This window comes from Panthera onca, chromosome B2 (genome assembly GCF_046562875.1).
Source record: "Panthera onca isolate mPanOnc1 chromosome B2, mPanOnc1 haplotype 2, whole genome shotgun sequence".
Lineage (NCBI taxonomy): Eukaryota > Metazoa > Chordata > Mammalia > Carnivora > Felidae > Panthera > Panthera onca.
Window position 1 is genome coordinate 140,038,144 of NC_138343.1, and position 18,081 is coordinate 140,056,224.

The 18,081-nt window shown below is 39.9% G+C and overlaps 1 long non-coding RNA gene across 6 annotated transcripts in view; it reads right to left on the bottom strand.

Moving 5' to 3' along the window:
* LOC132667786 (uncharacterized) overlaps positions 1-18,081 on the bottom strand; it is a 149,460-nt gene that overhangs the window by 92,766 nt on the left and 38,613 nt on the right. For 3 of the 6 annotated variants that reach the window (XR_009605359.3, XR_009605361.3, XR_009605360.3), the window contains exon 2: positions 17,099-17,432. This is a non-coding gene — a long non-coding RNA (uncharacterized LOC132667786). The remainder of the gene's footprint in view (positions 1-17,098; positions 17,433-18,081) is intronic. The other 3 variants (XR_014137738.1, XR_014137736.1, XR_014137737.1) reach the window with 1 other exon arrangement.

An 18,081-nucleotide genomic window follows, 5' to 3' on the forward strand; every position in this document is an offset into this window, starting at 1 on the left:
ACAGTCAATAATGCAAGCAAAATGTATGGGCTTGAGATAAGAGAGCAGAAAACAAAATCAATGCCTTCCAGCTATTAACAGCATGCAGCAGAGTTCATAATAGATGGCATTAAACTTGAACAAGTTGCATCCTTCAAATACCTCAGAGAAACCGTCAGTCCAACAGTAATTGCAAGAATAGCATTCACACAAATGAGTATATATGGCTTTAGCTTGGTCACTGAAAGCATTTTACCAACTAAAAGCTACTCACATGAGTTGTTTGGGGTGCGTTCTTATTGCAAAAATTTTAAAGAAGGTCACTAAGCACACTAACAAGTATCATTAGGTGCATAAAATTTAGATAATGAAGAAAGTCAATACATTGCTATAAACCTTCACACACAAAATAGATGCACAAAAGGGCAAAGCAATCAGCTGCAAATGGATGATTTTTTTCTCCTTTAAAGAAATGAAATCGAGTGGAATGAAATATTGTTATCTTGTAATCAACACAGTCATTTTTAAGCCCTCCAGGTCAGAGAAGTTTCTGTGTCAGAAACACGAAAGGGGTTCTAGTATAAAGTATTTGGGAGAGCCGAGTGACTGAGCACGCTGGCTTGGAGATCAGATCGACCTGTGTCTGATTCACACCTTTACCACTTATTAGCTTTTTCATTTCACCTCTCCGGGCCTCTGTTTATTCATCTGTAAAATGAGATTAATTACAAGCACCTAGCAGTGTTGTTGTGAGAATATAATAGCAGACGTTGGAGTAGTCTCTGAATAGAGTGTTCCCATCTTTATTTTCAGGATATGTAGGACTTTGTCCATACACTAAATGTTCTAAAGACTGGTAAATTAACATAAACATTTCAAAACAAGGTCAGTCCTTCATAATCCCCGCTTAGTACAAAAATGATGATGTTGAGATTCAGAGCAGCTAACTTAAAGAAGTGAATGGTCAGGCTGCTCTCTAGCAATGGAAATACGTCCTGGAGAACGGCGCACTAACAGCGACACTCGCACAGGTTATGTTTCTCGCTCCCTCTTTATACGTTATCCAGGTGCAGGAGGATTCAGATAATCCGAGCTCACGGTTTCCATTTAACCTTGAAATGATTTCAAGTATCAGAGGATCGCTTCAAAATCCCGGGTCAGCCACCCACAGCTCAGCATCTCAGGAGCACATTCTATTATCTGCTAGTATTGCCACAACTTTCAACACGGCTGCACCATTTTAAATTTCTACTGCTTCTTTTGTTGTTGTTGTTGTTGTTGTTGTTGTTGTTGTTGTTGTTGCCGATGTTGCTTATTGTTGCTTTTTAGGCAGCATGCATTGGGGAAGAGTCACATGGCACGCCTCTTCTTTTACCAGTTTTATTGAGAAATAATTGACACACCTCACTGTATAATTTTAAGCGGGACAGCATGATGATTTGATTTACTCAGATTGTGAAACGAGTACCACAATAGCTGCAGCCAACATCCATGATCTCATATAGATACAATAAAAAGAAAAGGAAGAAGAAAAAAAAAAGAATTTTCGGGGCGCCTGGGTGGTTCAGTCGGTTGGGCATCAGACTTTGGCTCAAGTCATGGTCTCATGGTTTGTGGGTTCAAGTCCCAAGTCATGCTCCGTGCTGACAGCTCAGAGCCTGGAGCCTGCCTCGGATTCTCTTTCTCCCTCTCTCTCCACCACTCCTCCCCCATGCTTTGTCTCTGTCTCTCTCTCAGAAATAAATAATTTTTTTAAAAAATTAAAAAAAAAAGAATTTTCTCCTTGTGATCAGAACTCTTAGGATTTACTCTCAAATTGTCCTACATGTCATATAACAGTGTAACCTACTCATCATGGTATACATTACATCCCTAAGACTTATTTATAACTACAAGTTTGTACCTTTTGACCACCTGCCTCCAATTCCTACTTCCCGACCCTCTACCTCTGATAACCACAAGGCTGATCTCTTTCTCTATGAGTATGGCTTTGGGGGGATGAGTTATTTGTTTTGGGTTTTGTTTTGTTTTGTTTTGTTTAGATTCCACATATAAGTGAGATCTTACAGTATTTGTCTTTCTCTGTCTGACTTATTTCACTTAACATAACATGCCTGCAAGGTCCATACATGTCACAAATGGTAGAATTTCCTTATTTATGGCTGAATAATATTTCATTGGATGTACACACACCCATTAATACACACACACACACACACACACACACATACCACAATTTCTTTATACATTCATCTATCACTGGACACTTAATCGTTTCCACGCCTTGGCCATTGTAAATAATGCTGCCATGAACATGAGGGTGCACATATCTTTTCAAGTTAGTATTTTCATTTCCTTCAGATAAATACCCAGAGGTGGAATTTCTGGATCATATAGTAGTTCTATTTTTAATTTTTTGAGGATCCTCCATACTTTTTCCATAGTAGCATATGTCATCTCTTATCTCTCTGATGATGGCCATTTTAACAGGCATGACTAGTTTTTAATTTGCATTTCCCTCATAACTAGTGATGTTGAGCATCCTTTCATGTATTTATTGGCCTTTTGCATATCTTCTTTGGAAAAATGTCTAGTCAGGCCCTTTGCTCATTTTTTAATTGAGTTATTTGGAGTTTTGCTATCAAGCTGTATAAGCTATTCACACATTTTTGTATTAACTCCTTATTAGCTATATGATTTGCAAATATTTTTCCCATTCCATTGTCTTTTCACTTTGTTAATGGTTTCTTTGGCTGTACATAAGCTATTTAGACTAGTGCAGTCCCACTTGCTTATTTTTTGTTTTGTCGCCTGTGTGTTAGGTGTCATAACCAAGAAATCATCACCAAGACCCATGTCAGGAAGCTTTGTTCCTCTGTTTTCTTCTAGGACTTCCATGGTTTCAGGTCTTACATTTACGTCTTCAATCTGAATTAATTTTTGTGAGTGGTGTAAGATAGGAGTCCAGTTTCATACTTTTGAACATGAATATCCAACTATCCCAGCACCATTTATTGAAGAGACTGTCTTTTCTCCATTGAGTATTCTTGGCTCTCTTGTCAAATATTAGTTGATCATATATGCTTGGGTTTATTTCTGGGCTATCAATTTCTGTCCCATTGGTCTACTTGTCTGTCTTTATGCCAGTGCTATACTGTTTTGATGACTATAGCTTTATAGTATAGCTTGAAATCAGGAATTGTGATGCCTCTGGCTTTGTTCTTCTTTCTTGGGATTTATTTTTGACTATTTGGGGTCTTTGTGCTTCCATATAAGTTTTAAGATTGTTTTCCACTTATGTAAAAAAAAGTGCCATTGTAATTTTAACAGAGATTGCATTGAATCTATAGATGGCTTTTGATAACATTGACATTTCAACAATGTTAATTCTTCTAATCCATGAACATGGGATACCTTTCCATTTATATGTGGCTTCAATTTCTTTCATCAAGGTCTTGTGATGTTCAGAGTAAAGCTCTTTTACTTCCTTGGTTATTCCTTAAATAATTTATTGTTTTTGATGCTATTGTAAATGGGATAGATATCTTTATTTCTTTTTCAAAAAAGTTCTTGCTACTGCGTAGAAATACTACTGATTTTATACATTGACTCTGTATCCTGCAACCTTACTGAATTCCTTGATTAGATCTAAAAGTTTTTTGGTTGAGTCTTCAGGATTTTCTAGATATAAAATCATGTCATCTACAAATAGAGACAATTTCACTTCTTTCTTTCCAATTCTGACATTTTTGTTTTTGTTTTTGTTTTCTGGCCTGATTATTCTAGCTAGGACTTCCAGTACCATACTTAAAAGGAATAGTGAGAGCCGTCATCTTTGTCTTGTTCCTGATCTTAGAGAAAAAGCTTTCAACCCTTCACCACTGAGTATGATGTTAGCTGGGGGCTTGTCATATACGGCCTTTATTATATTCACATATGTTCCTTCTTTGCTAGGAGTTTTTATCACAAATGGATGTTGAATTTTGTCAAATGCTTTCTCTGTATCTGTTGAGATGATCATTCTATTAATTTTCTTTCATTCTATTTTCATTTTCTTTCATTCTATTAATTTGATGTATTGCATTGATTTATTTGCGTATTTTGAAGCATCCTTGCGTTCCAGATATAAATCCCATTTGATCATGATGAACGATCCTTTAAATGTGCTACTGAATTTATTTTGCACTATTTTATTGAGAATCTTTGCATCTATATTAATCAAGGATATGGCCTGTAGTTTTCTTTTCTAGTAGGTCTTGTTTGGTTGTGATATGAAGATAATGCTGGCCTCATAAAATGATTTTAGGAGTGTTCTGTACTCTTTGATTTTTTAGAAGAGTTTGCAAAGGATTGGTGTTAATTACATGGCACATTTCTAATGGCAACTGGCAATTCTTCATCACACAGTTCTATAAATTATCACCTTTTTTCCCTTCATTTGTGCCATGAACAACTGTTGAACTATATAAACATTTTGTTGAAATACCGTATACGAAAAATTATTACATGTTAGGAATGTAAATGACTGCCTCAGGACATCGGGGCTGAAATATTGGCTCTGGGTAGGAAAGCGCTCATGGCCCTGGCCCTGTGCTGTTATTTAGTAATGGAAATAGAAACACAGCCTCTCCGTTAGCCAGAAAGGTGATTCTGTAGCAATCAAAGGCTGAAAAACACAGCTGCTGCTGGGCCAGAGTCCCCAACACAGAAACTTCTATTGAAGCAAGTATCTTTTCATTGAGCTCCACTGAAAACCATCAGTGGCTTTTTTAACCTGACTTTGTGCTTCATTTGGTGCAGCTCAGTGCGAGAAGCTATAGAAGGATAGCCCTGGAGAGTAAATTATTTTCTACCACCCCACTAGATAAAGGCTACCTAAAGATGCTGATTTTCCCTTCCTGTTTTCTCAGCACCCATGGGTTATAATGACAAACCTGGTGTGCAACACTTAGTGACTGGGTGACAAAATACTCAGGTTGAGAAAACGATGGTCAAGGAAATGCCCCAAAATAATAATACCACTAAAAATAGAAAACTGAAATCACAAGTTTGATCATTTGGAATGGTTGAAAAAAAAGTTTGTTAGGAAAAAGAAAAAGTGTGCGTGTTGGGAGGGAGGGGTATGTTTAATAATCCCAGCTCTCTCTCTGAAAAAAAATCATGCATAAGAGGGAAAAATGAAACAAGCAGAACTATTGGTATTCAAGGACAGAAAGGGGCAGTTCAGACCATGGAACAGGTTTCCAGATCTCTGCTCATTACTTTCTCTGTTCACAGCAGCTGGGGCCTCTGAGGGGCTGGTGTTGTTCCTTGCCCCCAAATACTTTACAATCCCATTGGGAGAGCAATGATAGCAAATATTCAGTGACAGAACAATGTGAGGAGATGATTGTGCCCTGTTAAAGTAGACGATATAAACTTACATTCTGTAGGGGGTTCAGAGAAAGGAGAGGCTGGTGGCAAAAACATCAGGGGCCACCTACCCAGACAGCTGCATTTGTCAGTCTGCTTATTTCTGGGCTTTCATGCCACCTTATGTCTTTGACCGTATCGGTCCCCAACCATGAGTGCCCCCATTCCTTTGTTAGGACCCCCATCATGGATGTGTTTGAAGTTTCTCCTTACTGGAGCTGTCCCTGATCACCGTTATCCACAGATGCTCTAGGACATGCAGACCCCACCCCCGCCTCCATAGAACATGTCTCCACGACTATAAACATCTATGAAGCATCTGTGCCTAGTTGACATTGAGGAGAAAAAGCAAGGCAGGATCGTTCATGTACTGCTTAAAATAATAGCAAGTATTTTGCCCTTTTTCATGCAAACTGTTTAACTATTCAATACCCTTCTAATAATTTCACTTAAAGAAGTTGTCATAGGTGTAGATAAGGTCTTAGATGCAAGGATATTCTTCGAAGCACTGTTTACAATAGTGAGAATCTGAAAATATCCTAAGTATCTAATAATAGATACTGCATAGAATATAATAATAGAACAATCATCGAATATAAGGCAACCAACAAATATAGTATAGCAAATGAATATTTATGAACATAGAAATATGCTTACAATATATTAAGTGGGAAAACCACAGGCTACTGCAAGCAGATACAATGTGATCCTGTAATTCATACATATAGACAGTTGTATATATGTAAACATATATATATACACATATATTTTTAATGCATATAAACATATATATACATATATAAACATATATATATGTTTATATTCATTAAAAAATGTCAACCATTGGATGAAGTGCATTCATGTTTTTACTCTATTGCTTTTGTATTTTTCTGATTTTTCTTTGATAAATAAAGAACCCAAACATGGTTATAATGACTATGCCCACAAAACATTGTCCTTTTGATTATGAAATATTTTATGCCTACAAATGAGCTTTTGGAAAAGTATAATAAATACCCACGTACCTACCACCAAGCTTGCACAATTCTCTTTTTAGGCAACTTTGCTTTTAGCGAAGGGGTCTAAGAAATGAACAAAAGTAGGTCAGAATGCTGAAACGCTATGTGCATTTACCCTCCTGTAATGAGAGGTTTCATTCTGACCCTCTTAAACTCAGTTTTTAACAGCCCAGACTATCTCTAAAAAACACCCTTTCTCCCAGCCTCTGCACCAGTCATAGTAACATATAATGCAGTACAAAGAACCATGATTTTTCCCTATTCAGGGAGCTGTTATCATCTGCTGTGGTAAGCTGGCTGTGGAGCCTGGGCCCAAGCCCACACACAACTCACCTCCTGATTTACTTAAATCTTTTTGCTTCCATCAACCACAGGGAATGGGGACACTTACAGGTAACAACTGACAATTTGAACAGAAAATATAGAGAAAAGCTGTGTAAAGCAAGTGGCTCAGATTATAGCTGTTGACTTCTAATATTATTTGATAGATGAGGCCGCTACAATTATCTACTGCTCATGGGTTCCATTACTGGAACAAGAAGCACACAAAATAAGGGCAATTTCCCAAACAATATCTGGGCCCACTTAACTTTGTCAAGAGCCATTTCAGCAAGTGAAGTCCTCCTTGTAAAAGACACAAAGATAATGCGCTGGCAACTTGACATGGGCATTTAGTTCCTACCACATTAACTGCCTTTTGTTATTTCTGCTATGCACTAGTTAAGGCCAAATTGGATATTATTTTTAACTAAGCATTTGTTTTAAAACGCAGTCATGGAATCTACCATTTTTCCTCTAAGATAAAAGAAAAGGAAAAAAAGAGCTCTAAGAAAAACTTGAAGACCTCTAAACAAAAGAGTGAAGAAAAGTTTCCACCTGAATTTTTCATGAATCTTTCTCCCAACCAGCTACCCTAAAATTATCAGAACAGTTTTCATTCTTAAAAACATTATTCTGTGGTTTAACCTTAAGTTACTATTTAAAGATCAAAAAGAAACTGCCTCTAGAGAAAGAAAAAAGCAATACATTTTTGAAAGACAAAAAACAAAGTACCTGTGCAGTGAACTGAATTATTGCATCCATGTTAACTGTTAATTCATTTTGCATTTTGAACTTGGATTGAGCCATTGGGTGGAATGAGTTTGGGAAATGTTAGAACTTCATCAGGAATTACACTTGTCCCCTACCCCAATCTTCTTCCCCACGTTGGAGAGTGGAAAGAGGAAGGAGGAGACTGAGGAAGATAAGAAAAACACAGAATAATTCCTGGCTGATGACCTTACAATGGCAGGGGGCGGGGGGGGGGGGGGGGGGGTCACCACCAGAAGTTCACCCAAAGTGGTTTACCTTTCTCTCTTAGACAGAATCCATGTGCATGGACCTACATAGTACCTTATTTTCTAAATTAAAATCCCTCTGATTTTTTTTTCCTTTTTATTCTTATTGCTTTGATGTATTTCCAAACCAAAATATGGGAAAGTCTCAAAGACACACAGGATATTGGACTCCTTTTCTTCCTTTCCCTATCCTTTTTCATCCCACTTTTCAAGTGATACACAGTTGACCAGTTGGCCTATCTACTGCCAGTGCTGTGTCTTCCCCTTGACCAAATGCTACAGATGAATCCTCCTGGGTACTTAGCCAAGAAATGTCCAAGTCCCCTAAAATCTGGGTCACTGTGAACATCCATAAGTGGGGCTGGTCCAAAAGCATGCTCCTCTCCAATAATACTCAAGAGAGATGGTTAAGTCTGTCCAGTTTAATTATAACATTCAGGATTTTTTTTTTATTATTCTTTCTCAGCTCCTAGAGTCTTTTAAGTCTCTTTTTAAAAGGCCTCTACACAAAAGGTAACTTCATCCTGGAGAAAAAGAAACTCCGACTTGGCCACACCACTTCCACTTGGGCATTGATTAGATGTCTTTTTTTTTTTAACAAATTCAAAAAGAAAAGGGACACGACTTAAAACTAAAATAGAACCAGGCACATTGTACAAAGGATTATTTCAAGTAATTCTCCTTGAAACTATAACAAAGGAATGTTTCCTGGGGATTAAATGGACTGTCAGGTAATCAGAAAAGTTCTTTTAGGTTTTTCCTCAGGAAGAAAAAGAGCACTTTGGATGGATTTTGTTCCTGGCATTTTGTGACACTTTACAGCTTATTCCCTGGTGTCACACCGATTTATTTTATTATTCATGAGCTCCGGGAAGGAAGGAATGATCTCAGAGGTCCCCAGCTGGACCACACTAATAGATCCTTTTCCTATCCTCCACCTTCTGTTACTTTAACATGGATAAGATCGTTTTATTAATATGGATAAGATTGTTTTATTAATGAGAACAAATGGGTCTCCTGAATATCAGCCTCTCCTTTGGTCACTCTGGAACCTGATATACTTGATTAATTGATCTCCAACTTTTTGAGCGCCCACACTATTTTTGACACTGTACTTTTAAGAAATTAGGACCTACATGAACAAAAGCTGTACCTCCAGGAAGTTACATTCTAATGAAATAAGACTGACCTCCATTACTAATTGATGACACTACAGTCAACTATCAATTATTCATGTAAAGATTATCCCTGACACGCTTTGTAGAGCATTCGTTGTGAATTTCTAAATCCTAGGCTCTCCTACTTTTCAACCAGACAGACTTAGGGGATGTAGTGTGAAATTCCTCACAACACTAGAGATTTTGGTGCAGAAGGAAGCAACCCAACTGCCCCCACTGCCTATGGATCTTAATCTTCATTCATTAAGCAGGCATGGAGTACTTTCGAAAAGGTGCTATGTCAGGCACCACAAAGAAAGATGAATTAAGTGTGCAAAAGGTATACCGGGCTCCCAGATAGGAGGGGCTAATTCTACTGGTAGAAAGAAACAGAAAAGAATATGAATGGGAAGAGGACACTTGACTTGAGTAATGGAAATGCAGTGGGTGTCGAGGGGGTGGACAAAATGAGGAGACATTCTAAGCGGAGTCTGAGCAGAGTTATTTAACTGAGCACATTATTTAACTTTTAGATAATGTGATGCGCTATGGAATTTTCATGTTTAGCGTGACCCGGGGGTTAGCAAGTGGAAGGAGGTAATGCAGTTGCTAACAAGAGACAGAACTGAAAAGATAAGCAGAGAAGGGGCCTCCACAGGACTTCTTGCTTTGGGTTTTAAAGGGATAAGAAGTTAAGCATGACCCCTCTCCACTCAGCGTATGGCTTGGGTAACAAAGTAGTTGGGTGCCATCACTAAGACTGGGAATCCTGGAGGAGAAACATTTTCAGAGGAAAAATAACGGGTTCAGTTTGGGACCTTTCCCTCACTACTGTACTGAGAGTTGTGAATGGCTTCCAACTCTTAATATTAATTCCTGGGTTCCACAATCGACTGCTATTGGGCTACTTAGTCAACTGAAGACAAGAGATTATTCTCTTACACGCCTCCATTACATAAAATACATCTCCCATCATCTGTGTGGTTTCTTCAGCCTACCTGCAGACAGGGAGATTGTCTGGATTTTTCCAGAAATCGAGGATTGGTTATTTACATCGCTCAATCTAGTTTTTTTGTTTGTTTGTTTTTGTTTTTTTACAATTTAGTGTAGATACTGATACTTCCTCTGCTTTGGTTTTGGACATGTACATGATACACAGACTATGTTGGAGATAATTTCTCAGGTCCAAAGGAAACGGCATCACAATTAGCCTTAAGGTTGGCCCACGTGGACCATGGAGGAAAACGGTGCCAAAATGTCTAGCCAATGTCACTAGGAAGTTAGCATATTCATTCATTCGATGCGTGTATTCTGAAGACTTACTACATGCCAGGCCAGTGGATGGGGGAGCTGATTAAGAACCCTGCCCTCATGAGCCAAAGCATAAGAGACTCTTAAAAACTGAGAACAAACTGAGGGTTGATGGGGGGTGGGAGGGAGGGGAGGGTGGCGGATGGGTATTGAGGAGGGCACCTGTGGGGATGAGCCCTGGGTGTTGTATGGAAACCAATTTGACAAGAACTTTCATATTTAAAAAAAAGAAAAGAAAAGAAAAAAGAACCCTGCCCTCATGGTGCTTTCATTCCAGTGGGGTGGACAGGACACCCGACATGAAGAAAACCGGATGGAGTGGCAGCTTCAATGGCAGGGGGGGGGGGGGGCGTCAGAGAAGGGTCTGCTGAATAAATGCTATTGCACTGAAAGCTGAAAAATGAGGAAAAGCCATGGAGGCCAAGATTCGAGGGAAAACATTCCCGAAAGGACAGCAGAGGAACTAAGACCAGAACTGGTCTGGTGTGTTCAACAAACCGAAAAGCCACCCGTGTGGCTGCAGCAATGCCGGCAAAGGGACAGTGAAACAGGCTAAGGGGGAAAAGGAGGCCGGGCAGATCCCGCACAGAGAGGAGCAAGAGCTTCACCTACACGGGATCAAAGCCATTTCAGAGCCTCTCAGGGACCTCAGTCACGTGACCGAAACTCTCAGAAACCTTTTTTCCCCTGTTTCTATCAAAACAGCAGCAGTAATAGTTTTGTCACTTGAGAAGGGTAACTATGCAACGCCTGGCACATAGGAACAACCTAAGTAGGGTTCGTCCCTCCCCCTCGCCTTTTTCTTCTTGTAATAGCAATCAAGGAAGCCAAGGTGGCTTGTGTGAACATTAAGAAAAATGAGCCTTCTCTGGTCTCCGTGTGTGAGGTCTTCCTTCCAGCAGCTCCTGATTCCTGGAGGTAACCTTCAGCACTGCCCCCCTTTCCAGGAACCCGGGGGGCCAGAGGTCAATGTTGCCGAGATAGATCAGGTGATGCGATGGTGAAAAATGGTCCCATGTGAGCCTGGAGACCTTCAAATTAATTTCCTGTGTAACCCTGGCATTTGTGAGCTGAGGTCTCGCAAGTTAAAAATGAAACAGGAGCTAACTCTGCAAGATGAATGCTTTTTAAAATCAACAATTACTTTGAAGTCCTTAGAGAAAGGTACTTTAAAATGCAAGTTATTCTGCTTGATCATCACCTATTTCCTGCCTCCTGAGGGCGAGGGGGGGGGGCGCAGCAGGGAATACGGAATATTCCTGATTTGCTGACTTCCCTCCCCAGCTATCCTTGACGGCAGACTGAATCATTTCTGATATTTAAGACCTCTTTCCTCTTTGATCACCTTGCCATCATCTCTTCATCTTTTCTACGTCCCGAGAAGCCCAAAGAGGTCTGGCACACCCCTTGTGGTTCTAGATTCTCCTCTAAGAAGAGAGAAGCACCTGCTTTTCTCCACGACCAACACTCCTCAATTCCGTCTCCTCTAGCCAGTCGCCACAAACTCTCACTCAAGGACTGGACACTAGAGTTACGTGTTCCCAGGCTCTTCTGCAGCGTGCCTTTGGGCTGGGTACCCTGCTGAAAAGGAGGGTAGAAAAACAATGACAGCCCAGTCACTCACCATCACAGTAAGGGGACCTTATACTTGCTGACTTTAAACCCTGACTAAAAAAAAAAAAAAAAATAGGGGTTGATCTATGTACAACCTTTGTCTGCATTCTCATGAACACTCAAGCCTTGGAATTGCTGTAATATGTGCTCAATAAAAAAAAAGTCACTTGTGGGGTTTAGGTATGCAGAATTAATTGGTCTACATCCAATCTCTTCAAAACCTGTGTGTAGCGAGTGGACTGAACGGCGGCCCCAAAGGAATAATAGGTCTACATCCTAATCCTCAGGAGTAGAGGAGAGGAGAAAAATCCCCCTTGCTAGAGCAGACGTGCTCTGGACAGAACCCTGCCGGGCACCAAACCTCAGACCGAGAGACCGACAACCATCTCTTTAGCTGTGACTCTGAAAAGAAGATTCAATATCACACACGAAGGCAGGGAAGAGACCAAGCACATCTAAGGCTCCTGTCTGTGGACAAAAACTGGGTCTGGACACGATTCAAGGATGAGTAATGACAGGAAAACAGCAATAAGCAGGATCCACCCTCAAGACGCTCAGTGGAAGAGAGCTCTTTGAAAATGATCTACTGCAGGATCCTGAAAATTTTTAGAAAAGTCTTTTTGCGCCCCACAGAGTACAAAGAAGGGGCACCTGGGTGGCTCAGTCAGTTAAGCGTCCGACTCTTGATTTCAGCTCAGGTCACGATCTCGCGGTTTGTGGGTTCGAGTCCCGTGTCAGGCAGTGCAGAGCCTGCTTGGAATTTTCTCTCTCTTCCCCTCCCCTGCTCGCTCTCTCTCGCTCTCTCTCTCTCTCTCTCTCTCTCTCAAAAATAAACAAACATTTAAAAAATTGAGTACAAATAAAATAAGCTTCTGTGTACAATAAAGAGAATAGGAACAAAGGGAATCTTAATGCTTAGAATGTAACAAAATAAATGGAACAAAGGCAAATAGAGGCAAGAAGAGAAAAGGGTACTGCTGTGCCCCTTCTCTTGGAAGGGAGGAGACAAGCCAAGGGGGACCGTTCACCTTAGCCTAGAACACTTACAGAAACATGTCCCACAATGCTCCTGAAAACAGCAACGGAAACACCAAAACCTAGTAGAACCATAAGTAGAATCTGTTTGTTTTTCCAAAGTGTTTGCTGAGTGCCCGCTATGACTAGGTGCTCAGCATGAACTAGAAAGATACAAACGTTGCCAAACTTTCCAAGAAATGAAAACATAGTTTACATCTAAAACATAAAAATCAAAGAAAGCAGCAAAGGAAGCACAAAATAACATACAAACCAAATACACTGCATATACCGATAAGTTTAAATGCATTAAACTCTCCAATGAGCTAAAAACTGGCTGGGTAAAGATCGGGAAAGACAGAGTGAGAGAAGGGCAAGGGAGGAGGTAACATAAAGCAAAACGTCCTCCAAAAAAGTTCAGAATATGCAAAGAGGTATCAGGGCAAAGTTATATATATATATATATGGGCAAAGTTATATATATATATATATATATAACATAAATATATATATATAACATAAATATATATACATATATAAATTATACATATATATACACGTATATATACATAAATATATTTATATACATACATATATGCAGGACACTTGATGCTAATATCATGTGAAAGAACTCAGGAAGACTAAAAACTTTTGAAAGAATAATTCCATTTCTAATAACTCACCTTAAGTAATTATGATGGATGCAGAGAGAGAGCTGCAGTAATGATCATGGCTACCTACCTCATTATAACAGAGAAAAACGGAAAATAACATAAGTGACTAACAATGAATGAAATAAAATAGTTCACACCCACACAACTAGATACTATGCAGCTATTAAAATACGTCTGCAAGCATATCTGGTGACTTGAGACAATGCTCAAGATACATTTTATAGTGAATCAAAAACACGTTACTCATCAGCCTGTATTATGTGATCTGATTTTCTTCTTCAAAAAGTAGTCTATTCATGAACACCAAAAAGCACAGTCCCAGCAAATTGCATGCATTCTTTGACACCTATTTCCTTGCTGCATTTTCTTTTTCCTGCTCTGTTCCTTTTCTGTACTTTTGTCAGCAAATAGTTTTAAGTTGTCCTATGGCTAAATGATTCTAAACTAAATGCTGTCCTAACTTGTTTTTGAGATAAAATATGTACAACATAGAAAAGTGCAAGGAAAAGTCGTTGCCTCTTAACCCACTGCCCTCTTCCCGTTGGTCCCTCCAAAGGGGCGTCCAGCTACCCAACTACTCAGGAGATCATTCTGGAAGTCAACATAGACCCTTTCTTGTGCCTAATCCCACATCTCCAAGCCTAAATTGCTTCTTCCTCCAAAATGTCTGGTGTCTGTTCTCTTCTTGCTCGACCATTGCCAGCATCCCAGTCCACCTCACCCCCCTCACCTCTGTCTCCTGCCTGACCTGCTCCAGAGGCCCCCAAATGACCCTACGTTCACTCTCCCTCACCTCCAACTCTGTACTCACTCCACAATCAGAGTGTTTTTCAACAGGAAACCGGGTCACGTCCTTCCCTTGTTTAGATTCTTCCAAGGACTGCTTGTCCACGGGGGATAAATGCCGCCAGGCACCTCTGATCAGGCCAGGCCCACCCTTCCACCTTCCCTGCATCGCTGGCCACGGCACTCACCAGACTCCAGCAGCCTGGCCCTCATCCTCTGCCTCAGCCGGCTCCCCGCCTTCACGTGTGTGACTCAGAACTTCATATACATGCTGTTCCTCTCTGCTCCCAGCACAACCATGGCTCATCTCTCTTACTGAATGTCACTTCCATCTGGAGACACTTGTAGACCTTCCAGTTTAACTGGGTTCTCCCCCCATTATTCTGTCTAAAAACACTACTTTTCTTTATGGTACTTATCATACTTTTTAGTTATCGACCTATTGGATTATTGGGGGGATATTTGTATCCCCCTCCAGATTATGAGTCTTCTATGGCTGAGGCCTTGCTTTCCGATTATCAGTGGACACTCAGCACTCAGTGCAGAAATGAGAGGAAGAGAATTTATGCAGCACTCCCTCTCTACCAAACAGGTATAACTCCTTCAGTACCAATAACTCATTTAATCCTACAACGAAGCTCATAACGTAAGGCTACCATTATTCCCATCTTACAGGCAAGGAAACTGAGGCACACAATGTTCAATTATTTGTCCAAGGCCTTGCTGATAATGAATGGTTGACCTGAACCTGAAGCCAGGCAATGGGACTTCCTATTCCCTGCTCTTTACCATTACGCTACACTGCTCCTCACGGGACATGTTCCGGACATTTTCTTCAATAAACCCCACTACCCTAAGGAACTATCTTCTTTCAATGCACGTATGTGGGCCTGGCGTTGTTTCGAGCATAAAACAGGAACCACATTCTCTGTACAACCTCGGCTTCCACTATTTTTAATTAATGCTATACGGGTATAAGGTTTTCATGGCGGCATATTATTCCAATATACAAATCTATCTGAATTTATGTAACCGTTCTCATATTTACGGAGCTTTTGGAAGGTGTCTTTATTAACCTGGGCTACCCTGACAGAATGCCACAGACTGGGTAGCTTTTAAACAATAGAAATGTATTTCTCACAGTTTGCGGGGGAGGGGTTGTGGAGACAGCCTTCTTCGGTGTTGCAGATGGCTTTCTTTTTCATTGTGTCCTCACATGGAAGAGAGGGAAAGAGCATTCTGGGGTCTCTTTTATAAAGCACTAATCCCATTCATAAGGCCCCCACTCTCATGACCTAATCACTTCCCAAACGTTCCATCTCCTAACACCATCACCGTGGGAGTTAGGAATTCAACCTATGAATTTGGGGAGGACGTAAACATTCAGTCCATACAGAGTGGTTTTTTTCTCCTTTAATTTATTGCTATTTTAAGTGGCTTTATACTGAGATTCTTGAACATAAATTTTGTAAATGCCTTATGATAAACCTTACGGGTTTAGAGGTATATTGACTAATTGCCTTCCCAAAAGGCTAGAGGGGAACTGTTTCCCCATAGTCATGCCAAACGAGGCCATGGCTGCCTCTAAAATCACACGAGGGGTGTGAGTGTTCCTCAAAATACCTATGGGTAGAAGGTATTTTATATCATATTTGGGGTATTGCTAAACTTGGGTTCTGATCTGGATAATATTAAAATTGTTTTCCATTCATTGATTAGCTGTTTGAAAGGGATGATAATATCAGTGTTTACACAGATATTAAAGAACTGACTCTATCCCAGTTTTTGAATAGTACTTGTGCTATTAAGAATTATAAACACAATCTTAGGGGAAGGGTCATTAACTCAGATTTAAACTGAAATTTAAGTTTAAATTATATTCCAAAATATGATGTTATTCTTTCCTTTTCCATGTAAAAACCACCAAGCAAAATATACATTTTTACCACCCGCTGCTCCCTCAATACTAGTTCCAAAAATTAAACAGTTTAAAAAAACAAAAAAGAAAGAAAGAGTTCCCAGAATAGAGACCCCAACAGAAACACAAGCTCTGTATGTAGGCTAGACCACAATGGTAACACTGACAGGAAGGTGTGATTAGACTAAATTGACAGGATCCGCTTGCTTGTTTTTCTCCTACAATCCCATGCTCCTGCAAACAACATGTGGAATGTTCCTTGATTACAGTTAAGAAACTGTACCTTTTTATTGCCTTGCATTCCCAACGGACTGCAGTGAAATCTTGAAGCTGACATGATAGATAGTTCATCTCACCATTGGAATACGACACCGGAGTAAATTTTTAAAAAATGTCTAAATCCAATATATCCCATTAGAAGGGACACTATAAACCCACAAAAAAGAGCAAATTGGAACATATTCAATTATCACGGAAGGAAAGAATTAACCCAGAAAAGTTAAGAACTCGACTAGTACGAGCAACCATAAAAGAAACAAGAGAAATGGAAACTCATGAAAAATGCATGGCCACTCCAATACGTATTACCTGTTCAGACAAAAGTTAGTTGCGCATGAAACTTTGCTATTCAGAATTTTCAAGGATCAGTCTACAAACACTAATCCACTCGATGAAAAATATTTATAATATCCATGGACCCTGTGTATGTATACAACCTAGGGTTTACGAACAACAAAACCTTGGTATCAACACTTGCTGAATTTTTACAAGTAGTGAAAGGTTTCATTTTAAATATTCACGCAAGCAAGGAAAGCTCTCTAGCACCTCTTGAATGACACCATGACCTCTCATTTTGTGAAGTAATTAATTGATTTACCTTTTAGTTCACATCCAAGTTAGTCGGCATATAGTGCAATCACGATTTCAGGAATAGATTCCAGTGATTTATCCCCCATGTATAACGCCCAATGCTCATCCCAACGAGTGTCTTCCTTGATGCTCATTACCCATGTAGCCCATCCCCCTGCCAGCAACCCTCAGTTGGTTCTCCGTACTTAAGAGTCTCCGATGTTTTACCACGACCTCTCATTCAACTGGGTTCTCCAAACAGCAGCAACTTTCAAGTGGATTCTACAAATGGAAGGTGCCAGTGTAGTGCCGGGACCTCACACCAAATCAAGATCATTTGGCGTAGAAGAAAGATCTTCTCTCTTGGTATAAAAAAAAAAAAAATTACATTCAAAAACTATTATTATGCTAAACATGCTTTTAAAAAGTTTAATCCTTTTTTAAAAATGTATATATAAAATAGCCGTCAGTAGAAATGTGTGAAACCCTAGAACTGCAGCCCAGAGACATTTCATTCCATTTGGTGCTAAAACTCTGCAAATCACAATGGAAGTAAATCCCCTCGGATCTGTAATTTAGTCATCCAGCTGAAACTGTCCTAAGAAGAAGGTGCAGAGAAGACTGGCGGGAGGGAGAATAATCATGATTTCCCTGAGTTCATATGTCAGGGCCTCCACATCGGATATAGGAAAAAGGGGGCAGCGATTCAAGCTCCTTAGGTGGAAGAACTTACTGCAGAAGGAGTAAGGAAGGTATCCTTCGTCCTGTGTGAAGACAGGAACAAAGAAGTAAGGGCTGTGACTTTGGCTCTAAACTATCTTGAAGGCTTTCCAGAAGCACATGGAGCTCGAGAAGAGATGACACAAAAATTGCTTTATGATGCCCGGAAACCCTGAGGTGAGTAAAGGTTTAAAACTGGAATTCAACTTTAACAAAGCAAGCAGTAATTGAAAACATGTGAGACAAGTGAGTGGTCATCCTTATGTATCTGTATGAAAACTGCCTCAGAGC